This window comes from Helianthus annuus, chromosome 2 (genome assembly GCF_002127325.2).
Source record: "Helianthus annuus cultivar XRQ/B chromosome 2, HanXRQr2.0-SUNRISE, whole genome shotgun sequence".
Lineage (NCBI taxonomy): Eukaryota > Viridiplantae > Streptophyta > Magnoliopsida > Asterales > Asteraceae > Helianthus > Helianthus annuus.
The window spans coordinates 18,837,381-18,847,237 of NC_035434.2; the positions used below are offsets into that span (position 1 = coordinate 18,837,381).

At 36.2% G+C, this 9,857-nt stretch overlaps 2 long non-coding RNA genes across 2 annotated transcripts; both read left to right on the forward strand.

The window, feature by feature from the left end:
- The first annotated feature begins 927 nt into the window (after positions 1-927).
- LOC118483888 lies at positions 928-3,736 on the forward strand. The gene is made up of 3 exons (XR_004872098.1): positions 928-1,061; positions 2,008-2,097; positions 3,561-3,736. It is a non-coding gene; the product is annotated as an uncharacterized LOC118483888 (long non-coding RNA).
- Positions 3,737-6,557: 2,821 nt separating this feature from the next.
- Positions 6,558-9,410, forward strand: LOC118483889. The gene is made up of 3 exons (XR_004872107.1): positions 6,558-6,711; positions 7,658-7,747; positions 9,235-9,410. It is a non-coding gene; the product is annotated as an uncharacterized LOC118483889 (long non-coding RNA).
- The last annotated feature ends 447 nt before the right edge of the window (positions 9,411-9,857 follow it).

Here is a 9,857-nt window from a genome sequence, read left to right on the forward strand (position 1 = left end):
ACTGTTCGGTTATAGTCTGGTTTTATAAAAACGGTTTTAAAACCAAGTTCACTATAACCAGTGGCTCTGATACCAAACTGTCACACCCCCAAAATACCACTTGCGGAAACACCGCGGGGCGTGTGACGTACCAGGATCTTAGCCACCAATCACATTGAACTCATAAGTATATATAAATATATTTTTATTCATTATCGTAAAGTATTACGAAACGTTACATATAATTCATTGTACATAGCGGAAGCATAACTCATTTATTAAGTGTTTAATAAACCACGCGTAAGTAAACCATTAGACTTGTGTTGTGATTCCATGTATCTCGACCCATGACCACTCCAGCATCCCAGACAGCAAGTTCCAATGACGTGTACCTACAAGCCTACAAGCATGCAGAAAAACGTGTATCAGACAACGCTGGTGAGTTCAGAGTTTTGTTAACGTGTTTAGATACCAGTTACCAGATTAAAACGTTTCACAGATTCGATGATTTGAATTGATGTTGTTATTAACTCGATTACCGAAATGGCTACAAGATGTGTTTGCCCAACCCCAATGTCTATATCAAAACATTGGTCATGCTTTAAGGTAATTAGTTCACGCCCGTCCTCCCAGGTCCGGTGTTGTAACGCCCCAAAAACTGAATTATTAAATTTCGAGCATGTTTTGTTTTACACGATGTGACATGGTAACTAAGTTAGTTAACTTAGTTATAGTTACAAGTTAAATATAAGGGATGGAAAAATTTGTGACTAACAATTAACAAATTACAAGGGTTAAAAGAGGATAAATAAGAAAGTGTTTTATTTAAAGAAATGAAGTTGTGGCAAGTATGGGAATATGGTGAATCTTGAGGGGCCAAACTTGGGCAACTTGAAAGATGAAATTACATAAACTTAAAAAAATAAAACACACACATTAGAGAGGTGTGTGTGGGCGATGGATTGAGCAGGGGAGAAGACAAACCCTAAAAACCACAAAATTCCCCAAATTGGAAGAGAAAAATGAAGGTTTGATGGATGCATGAGCTATATTCCCAACCATCTACACAAGATAAACACATGGTAAGTTGTATTTTGTGATTTGGTGATTTTGTAAGAAGTGGGTTTTTGATCAATCCACGAATTTTTATGAAATTAAGCGTTATTATGTGTTAGAATCACCATACGAAACATGTGCTATGCATAATTTTGATTAATTAGGTGTTTGGAGATGAAACCCATCATAGGTTGATGGAGATGGCGACATGGGTATGTCACCCATGTCTAGTCTTTGTTCGATCCTAGATATGTTATGTTGTATGTGACCATCTTGCTAGTTAGATTGAGCATGGTATGAAATTGATTTGGCATTTTGCTTTGCTAATGTTTGAAAGTAAATAACTAGGAAGAAAAAGAATGAAAATGCTTGTACATTATGCTTAGATATTAGTACGCACGCCAAGTGTTCGATGAAATGCCTAAGAAAACAAAATTGTGAAATCGTATGAAAGTTGTGGGTAAGTATGTATAGAAGGTGTTTATGGTGTAGTCGTTAGCAAAATAATATGTTAAGTGTGCTTAAGGTGGAGTCCATATGAGAATTCGGATTGAATGTATGGTTTGGTAAAATTATGCATTAGGAGCTTGTACCTTGTGCTTGAATGGTGTAATGCTCGCCTTGTATTAGATGTGCTTGAATCATGGTAATTAAGAGCGAAGGTGTATGATATGTGAAAGTATATGTAAGCAAATGTGTATGCGAGTATGATTATGTGATCATGTGGTTGTAAGTACTTTAGCATCATAAGTACAAAATGTACATAGTGTCGTATGGTATGTGCTAAATTAATATGTGTTTTATGCGTTAACATGATGGATTTCATGAGTCTAAAAAGATGTGATTTTGGATGTATGCTTTATGTTTATTAGACTTGACCATGAAAGTCAAATGTGAGTTATGCTTTTGATATGATCATTTATATGTGTAATCGTGTACACTAACAAGGATGTGATTGCGGTAACACGAAAGCATTAGGGATCATGTGGAAGTGGACTCAAGCACGAAAGACTAACGGGTCAAGAGGGGACAAGGAAGCCAATGCGAAAATGGACGCTCAAGGTAAGTGATTCCGTAATCACTTCTTAGTTGTTTATGTAATGTTATATGCAATTTAATTATATGTGATAATTGAGGTCGAATAGGAATGAATTATATGATGTCAATGAAGTATTAAACGGATTTTAGTTTTGATCCGAGCAAGGTAGGTGTGATTAAGAAATTGTAGCTAAGTAGTGGAATTGGTTACTTATGTAAGGAATTCCTTTGTTATTAAGGATAGAGCATAGTTGACTAAAATGCCCTTGATAGGTATATCGGGCAAACGACCTTAGAAGTCGTTTGGAAACGAGCTATTCGATTAGAGTAACGTCTTGGACAAGTATGAAAGCGAAGTATAGGGTTTGGTATGTCATAGTCCACTTAATGCGCAAATACCCATAACGGGTCAAAAATAAGCTTTTGAGCGAAAATGGGTTAAGAGGATGCAAGACGTCCGAGAATTTAATCTTTTATGATAGGTGCCAATGAAATTATTAAAGTTCTTATGAGATTGAGGTCAAATAAACTGATTATGTTGATAAATGCACGAACGGGTCAAATAGTTAGAAAATGATAATATGTCAAACACACGTAAGTTAAGAATTTCCTTAAACCGAACGTGGGATTTCAAGTCCATATGATAGATGATTAAATTACGATCACGTAGGAAAAAGAATCGGGTAAAACGGACAAGAAATGAGAAAGTTATGACCAAAACTGTAAAAATTCGTCATGCTGAAAGTTGCAGGTCTGAACCAGGCGCAAGGTTGCGCCCCCCTGGCACAAGGTTGCGCCCCTGACTGATGTCATCTGTATTGCGCCAGAACTGGCACAAGGTTGCGCCAGATTGGTTCCTTCTTGCGCCAATTGCTGGTTCTTTCATATTTTTCGCATTCTTCAACTCTAAACTTGTGTGAAGGCTATCTAAATACGTTATATGCATTATATAACTATATGTAAGTATGTAAGAATGTATGTGTAGATGTGTTTATGTTTGCATGTATGTTTTCGGGTGTATTTAAATAGATGTATGACTATACATATATGAAAGTATGTACATATGTATTAAATGGGATTGAATGTACACAAAGGAATAAAGCTTGTATGTATGTATGTATGTATGTATGTAAATAAGTATGTATGTACATAAGTATGTATGCATGTATGTATGTATGTATGAAATGTGTATGAACATACGTGTGTAGGTACTTATCCATGAAGTAGGATTTGTTGTGCATGAAAGAAAGGATCTTGTATATATGCTTATATATATGGCTCTAACATATTTGAATGGTCATGTTACTAATGGCGTGCCATGGTGAATGAAGTGTAACGCAGGAATAGCAAAGAAGTCTCACCGCGGGTCGTATGATCAGATGGAAAGCCGGAATGTAAAGAGTTAACGGAACGAAAAATAAACGTGAATGAATTTTACATGTTTACGATGCGTACTGATGTTTATGAATTTTATGTGGTGAGCGCAGGTAGTACGAGATACGAAGGATCTTCAAGGGATAGAGATCAAGGACCGAGTCACAAGACAGATTGTACGGGAACGTTGGTGTTGAAATTTAGAAAACCCATGTCATGTATTTAATTGTAAATGAGTCGGTTGATGACTTCATGTGAAAAAGTTGTGTTAAAATGAAATTTTAAATAAGTTAAGGTATTTATAATGAAAGAAACTTTATGGCTTAAACTTCCGCTGCGACTTTTTGTCAATTACGAGTTAGGGCGTAACAAGTTGGTATCAGAGCCCTGGTTTGAGAGAATCAAGTAATAGGAGGTAAATACTTGAACTCAAACCGGTGTGCTCTCGTGACCAAGAACCCGTACAATCCAAGACTCGATCGAGGCCTAAAGGCAAAAGCGAATGTAAGTATGTATTAGATTATGTATTTGAAGGAAACTAATAGTATGTTTTGTGAAGGGTAAGCGCAATTGTTGGAAGAGATGATCCGTGAATGCGGTCTAGGACCGGCATCGAGACAAGTAATGAAACGAATTGACCCCAGGTACGTAAGCCTAACGTATGGGCGTATGAAATGGTATGGTTAAGCAAGTGAAAAAAAAATTTTGAACAAATTATGATAACGACATGGTAAATAAGTTTTGAAAATGTTACACGAGCCGAAACTAAATTCTTCGGACATAAGGTGGCGATTACGCGAAGACACGAAACTAGTACGTGGAACGTGTACCTGGCCAGTACACAGGAAACGTATGACGTTCGTGAGACCGTGATAATCATTACAGGTATGTCCGATAGAGTTTGGTAGCAGCTAGGCGTGTGGGTGAAATGGGTAGTAGGACTCTTGGGGGATTGAGAGTACTTTGTAGAAATGAAAGATGTGAATGCAATACTTGAATCCGCGAGACGGATTCAAGGAATGATATATGCGAATGCAATGCTTGAATCCGCGAGACGGATTCAAGGAATGAAATATGCGAATGCAATGCTTGAATCCGCGAGACGGATTCAATGAATGAAAGATACGAATGATGCAAATCCCTTGCGGATTTGGTTAATATAGCGAATGCTATAATAAGCTATGCAAGTCGACCGGTTCAAGATGAACAAGTCGAGTAAGGATAATGTACCATCCGTTTAGAACGGGTGGTCGTGAATGCAATAACAAATGTATGAAGTTCAATCCGTTATACGGATAGAACGAAAGATTTATGTTGAAAGCAATTAACCCGATGTGACCGGGTCGTAAGCGGTGTACTTGAATCTCATTATGAGAGTATATGCCATTACCCCTTTAATTGGGTAATCGAATGTGTAAAGGAAATGAAAGTATATGAGCAAATGGAACTAAAATGTCAGTATTGTAAGCGAAATAAGTATTATGACTAACTTTCAAAACGGGAAGGGCAAGTGTTTGCAAGAAAACACTGGGACAGTGAAGCGATGAGATCGTAAGCATGTCTGAATTGAAAAGGAGTACAAACATGTACCTCGATACGTATGTATATATAAATAATAAGAACGATATATTAAGAAATGGCCATGTATTGACCCGTTATGAATAGGTCTAACACACTAATGTCTTAAGAAGGAATTGAGAAAGTATTGACATATAAATGAGGTGATGTGATAAACAACGTGTCTGAATGAGATCGAATGAAATGTGTAAATCACAAATTTTATAATGAGATTGACAGTAATCATGATGCAATAAAGCCACCTAGGACGGTGAAAGAATGCTTATGAATGGAAGCTCATGTTACCAGATGGACAAGATCAACCCTGTTAAGATACGGGTTCGTGAAGGAGCAAGTCAACTCGGGTTGTTACACGTTGGCTCGTGCCAAATTAGCGAGGTTAGTAAATGGTTTAACTTGTGGATGTTAAATAGAAAGTTACATATTGAATAATACTTCTATGTGAACTGGTGGTACTGAATTGAGTGATCGTAACTGTGGAAATTCTGATAGAATATAAGAAACGACAAGTATCGATAAGAAATGCTAACCTTGATGCTCGGCTTGTTGGCCATGTTCATTTGAACAAGGCATTGTAGAAAAGATATGCATGACATAAATAACAATAGTAACCATGAAAATAATGCTTAGTCTTCATGTTAAGTACGGATAAGTAGGTGTAAAAAGGGCGATTTGGTTGTAATAATAAGTCTTTGAATGATTTCAGTAGGCGTATGATAATATATCGACCCTTCCTATGAGCTTAAAGCTAATCAGAGGTAATGATAGTAATGGAATGTTTAGGATAGCTCTTAGTGAACCAAATAAAAGATAGCATATGATGTATGAGTATTATGAAATAAATCGATTTATTTTGATTAGTAAATGTATGAATGTAATATGGTTAAATAGGAAGCTAGAAACAAGTTGTGACCTTAGGTCTTTACGAGTAATAATTGTATATATTTGGAATAAGTTCAATGAATGAAATGCTAGTGATAGTATGTACTAGAAACTAGCAATATAAGGTGAAAGACACTAATAAGAGCTCTGGATCAGACCCTGACCTCGTGTGATTATGAAAGTAAATTACTAATTTAAGAAGATAAGGACAATGCGTACGATCATAATTATTCATGAATAAGACTTTTGCAAAGACCCCGAATGACTTATGTTGTAATGTGCCCTTTGAATGAGTACAATAGAAAGGTAAGAGTAAGAACGAGAAAGGTTTCGGGGACGAAACCTTCTTTAAGGGGGGTAGACTTGTAACGCCCCAAAAACCGAATTATTAAATTTCGAGCATGTTTTGTTTTACACGATGTGACATGGTAACTAAGTTAGTTAACTTAGTTATAGTTACAAGTTAAATATAAGGGATGGAAAAATTTGTGACTAACAATTAACAAATTACAAGGGTTAAAAGAGGATAAATAAGAAAGTGTTTTATTTAAAGAAATGAAGTTGTGGCAAGTATGGGAATATGGTGAATCTTGAGGGGCCAAACTTGGGAAACTTGAAAGATGAAATTACATAAACTTAAAAAAATAAAACACACACATTAGAGAGGTGTGTGTGGGCGATGGATTGAGCAGGGGAGAAGACAAACCCTAAAAACCACAAAATTCCCCAAATTGGAAGAGAAAAATGAAGGTTTGATGGATGCATGAGCTATATTCCCAACCATCTACACAAGATAAACACATGGTAAGTTGTATTTTGTGATTTGGTGATTTTGTAAGAAGTGGGTTTTTGATCAATCCACGAATTTTTATGAAATTAAGCGTTATTATGTGTTAGAATCACCATACGAAACATGTGCTATGCATAATTTTGATTAATTAGGTGTTTGGAGATGAAACCCATCATAGGTTGATGGAGATGGCGACATGGGTATGTCACCCATGTCTAGTCTTTGTTCGATCCTAGATATGTTATGTTGTATGTGACCATCTTGCTAGTTAGATTGAGCATGGTATGAAATTGATTTGGCATTTTGCTTTGCTAATGTTTGAAAGTAAATAACTAGGAAGAAAAAGAATGAAAATGCTTGTACATTATGCTTAGATATTAGTACGCACGCCAAGTGTTCGATGAAATGCCTAAGAAAACAAAATTGTGAAATCGTATGAAAGTTGTGGGTAAGTGTGTATAGAAGGTGTTTATGGTGTAGTCGTTAGCAAAATAATATGTTAAGTGTGCTTAAGGTGGAGTCCATATGAGAATTCGGATTGAATGTATGGTTTGGTAAAATTATGCATTAGGAGCTTGTACCTTGTGCTTGAATGGTGTAATGCTCGCCTTGTATTAGATGTGCTTGAATCATGGTAATTAAGAGCGAAGGTGTATGATATGTGAAAGTATATGTAAGCAAATGTGTATGCGAGTATGATTATGTGATCATGTGGTTGTAAGTACTTTAGCATCATAAGTACAAAATGTACATAGTGTCGTATGGTATGTGCTAAATTAATATGTGTTTTATGCGTTAACATGATGGATTTCATGAGTCTAAAAAGATGTGATTTTGGATGTATGCTTTATGTTTATTAGACTTGACCATGAAAGTCAAATGTGAGTTATGCTTTTGATATGATCATTTATATGTGTAATCGTGTACACTAACAAGGATGTGATTGCGGTAACACGAAAGCATTAGGGATCATGTGGAAGTGGACTCAAGCACGAAAGACTAACGGGTCAAGAGGGGACAAGGAAGCCAATGCGAAAATGGACGCTCAAGGTAAGTGATTCCGTAATCACTTCTTAGTTGTTTATGTAATGTTATATGCAATTTAATTATATGTGATAATTGAGGTCGAATAGGAATGAATTATATGATGTCAATGAAGTATTAAACGGATTTTAGTTTTGATCCGAGCAAGGTAGGTGTGATTAAGAAATTGTAGCTAAGTAGTGGAATTGGTTACTTATGTAAGGAATTCCTTTGTTATTAAGGATAGAGCATAGTTGACTAAAATGCCCTTGATAGGTATATCGGGCAAACGACCTTAGAAGTCGTTTGGAAACGAGCTATTCGATTAGAGTAACGTCTTGGACAAGTATGAAAGCGAAGTATAGGGTTTGGTATGTCATAGTCCACTTAATGCGCAAATACCCATAACGGGTCAAAAATAAGCTTTTGAGCGAAAATGGGTTAAGAGGATGCAAGACGTCCGAGAATTTAATCTTTTATGATAGGTGCCAATGAAATTATTAAAGTTCTTATGAGATTGAGGTCAAATAAACTGATTATGTTGATAAATGCACGAACGGGTCAAATAGTTAGAAAATGATAATATGTCAAACACACGTAAGTTAAGAATTTCCTTAAACCGAACGTGGGATTTCAAGTCCATATGATAGATGATTAAATTACGATCACGTAGGAAAAAGAATCGGGTAAAACGGACAAGAAATGAGAAAGTTATGACCAAAACTGTAAAAATTCGTCATGCTGAAAGTTGCAGGTCTGAACCAGGCGCAAGGTTGCGCCCCCCTGGCACAAGGTTGCGCCCCTGACTGATGTCATCTGTATTGCGCCAGAACTGGCACAAGGTTGCGCCAGATTGGTTCCTTCTTGCGCCAATTGCTGGTTCTTTCATATTTTTCGCATTCTTCAACTCTAAACTTGTGTGAAGGCTATCTAAATACGTTATATGCATTATATAACTATATGTAAGTATGTAAGAATGTATGTGTAGATGTGTTTATGTTTGCATGTATGTTTTCGGGTGTATTTAAATAGATGTATGACTATACATATATGAAAGTATGTACATATGTATTAAATGGGATTGAATGTACACAAAGGAATAAAGCTTGTATGTATGTATGTATGTATGTATGTATGTATGTATGTATGTATGTATGTAAATAAGTATGTATGTACATAAGTATGTATGCATGTATGTATGTATGTATGAAATGTGTATGAACATACGTGTGTAGGTACTTATCCATGAAGTAGGATTTGTTGTGCATGAAAGAAAGGATCTTGTATATATGCTTATATATATGGCTCTAACATATTTGAATGGTCATGTTACTAATGGCGTGCAATGGTGAATGAAGTGTAACGCAGGAATAGCAAAGAAGTCTCACCGCGGGTCGTATGATCAGATGGAAAGCCGGAATGTAAAGAGTTAACGGAACGAAAAATAAACGTGAATGAATTTTACATGTTTACGATGCGTACTGATGTTTATGAATTTTATGTGGTGAGCGCAGGTAGTACGAGATACGAAGGATCTTCAAGGGATAGAGATCAAGGACCGAGTCACAAGACAGATTGTACGGGAACGTTGGTGTTGAAATTTAGAAAACCCATGTCATGTATTTAATTGTAAATGAGTCGGTTGATGACTTCATGTGAAAAAGTTGTGTTAAAATGAAATTTTAAATAAGTTAAGGTATTTATAATGAAAGAAATTTTATGGCTTAAACTTCCGCTGCGACTTTTTGTCAATTACGAGTTAGGGCGTAACAGGTGTGAGGGTGCCAAACCTAATAGCGCTATCAACTAATAACCTCGTTGCCTCCTCGGCAACTGTCGGTAGATGTAAGGGGTCTTATATGATAGATACTGAGTTTAATAACCAACATCCCAGTTTAATAGTTTACCCAGCATTCCTTCCAGGAACGTTTACCAGATGTCCCAAACCACCGGGACGCATGCTTAGAAAAGAGCAGTGAACTCACCTTAGGTTTGCTCGGTATGTTATATTACTTGTTTCACGTGTGACAACCAAGTCCTAATACGGTTATCACATAAATATCAGTTTCACATATGCGTAAAATCACTCAGTCATCGTATTTCATACTTTACACACCACTTCGTAACACATATTAGG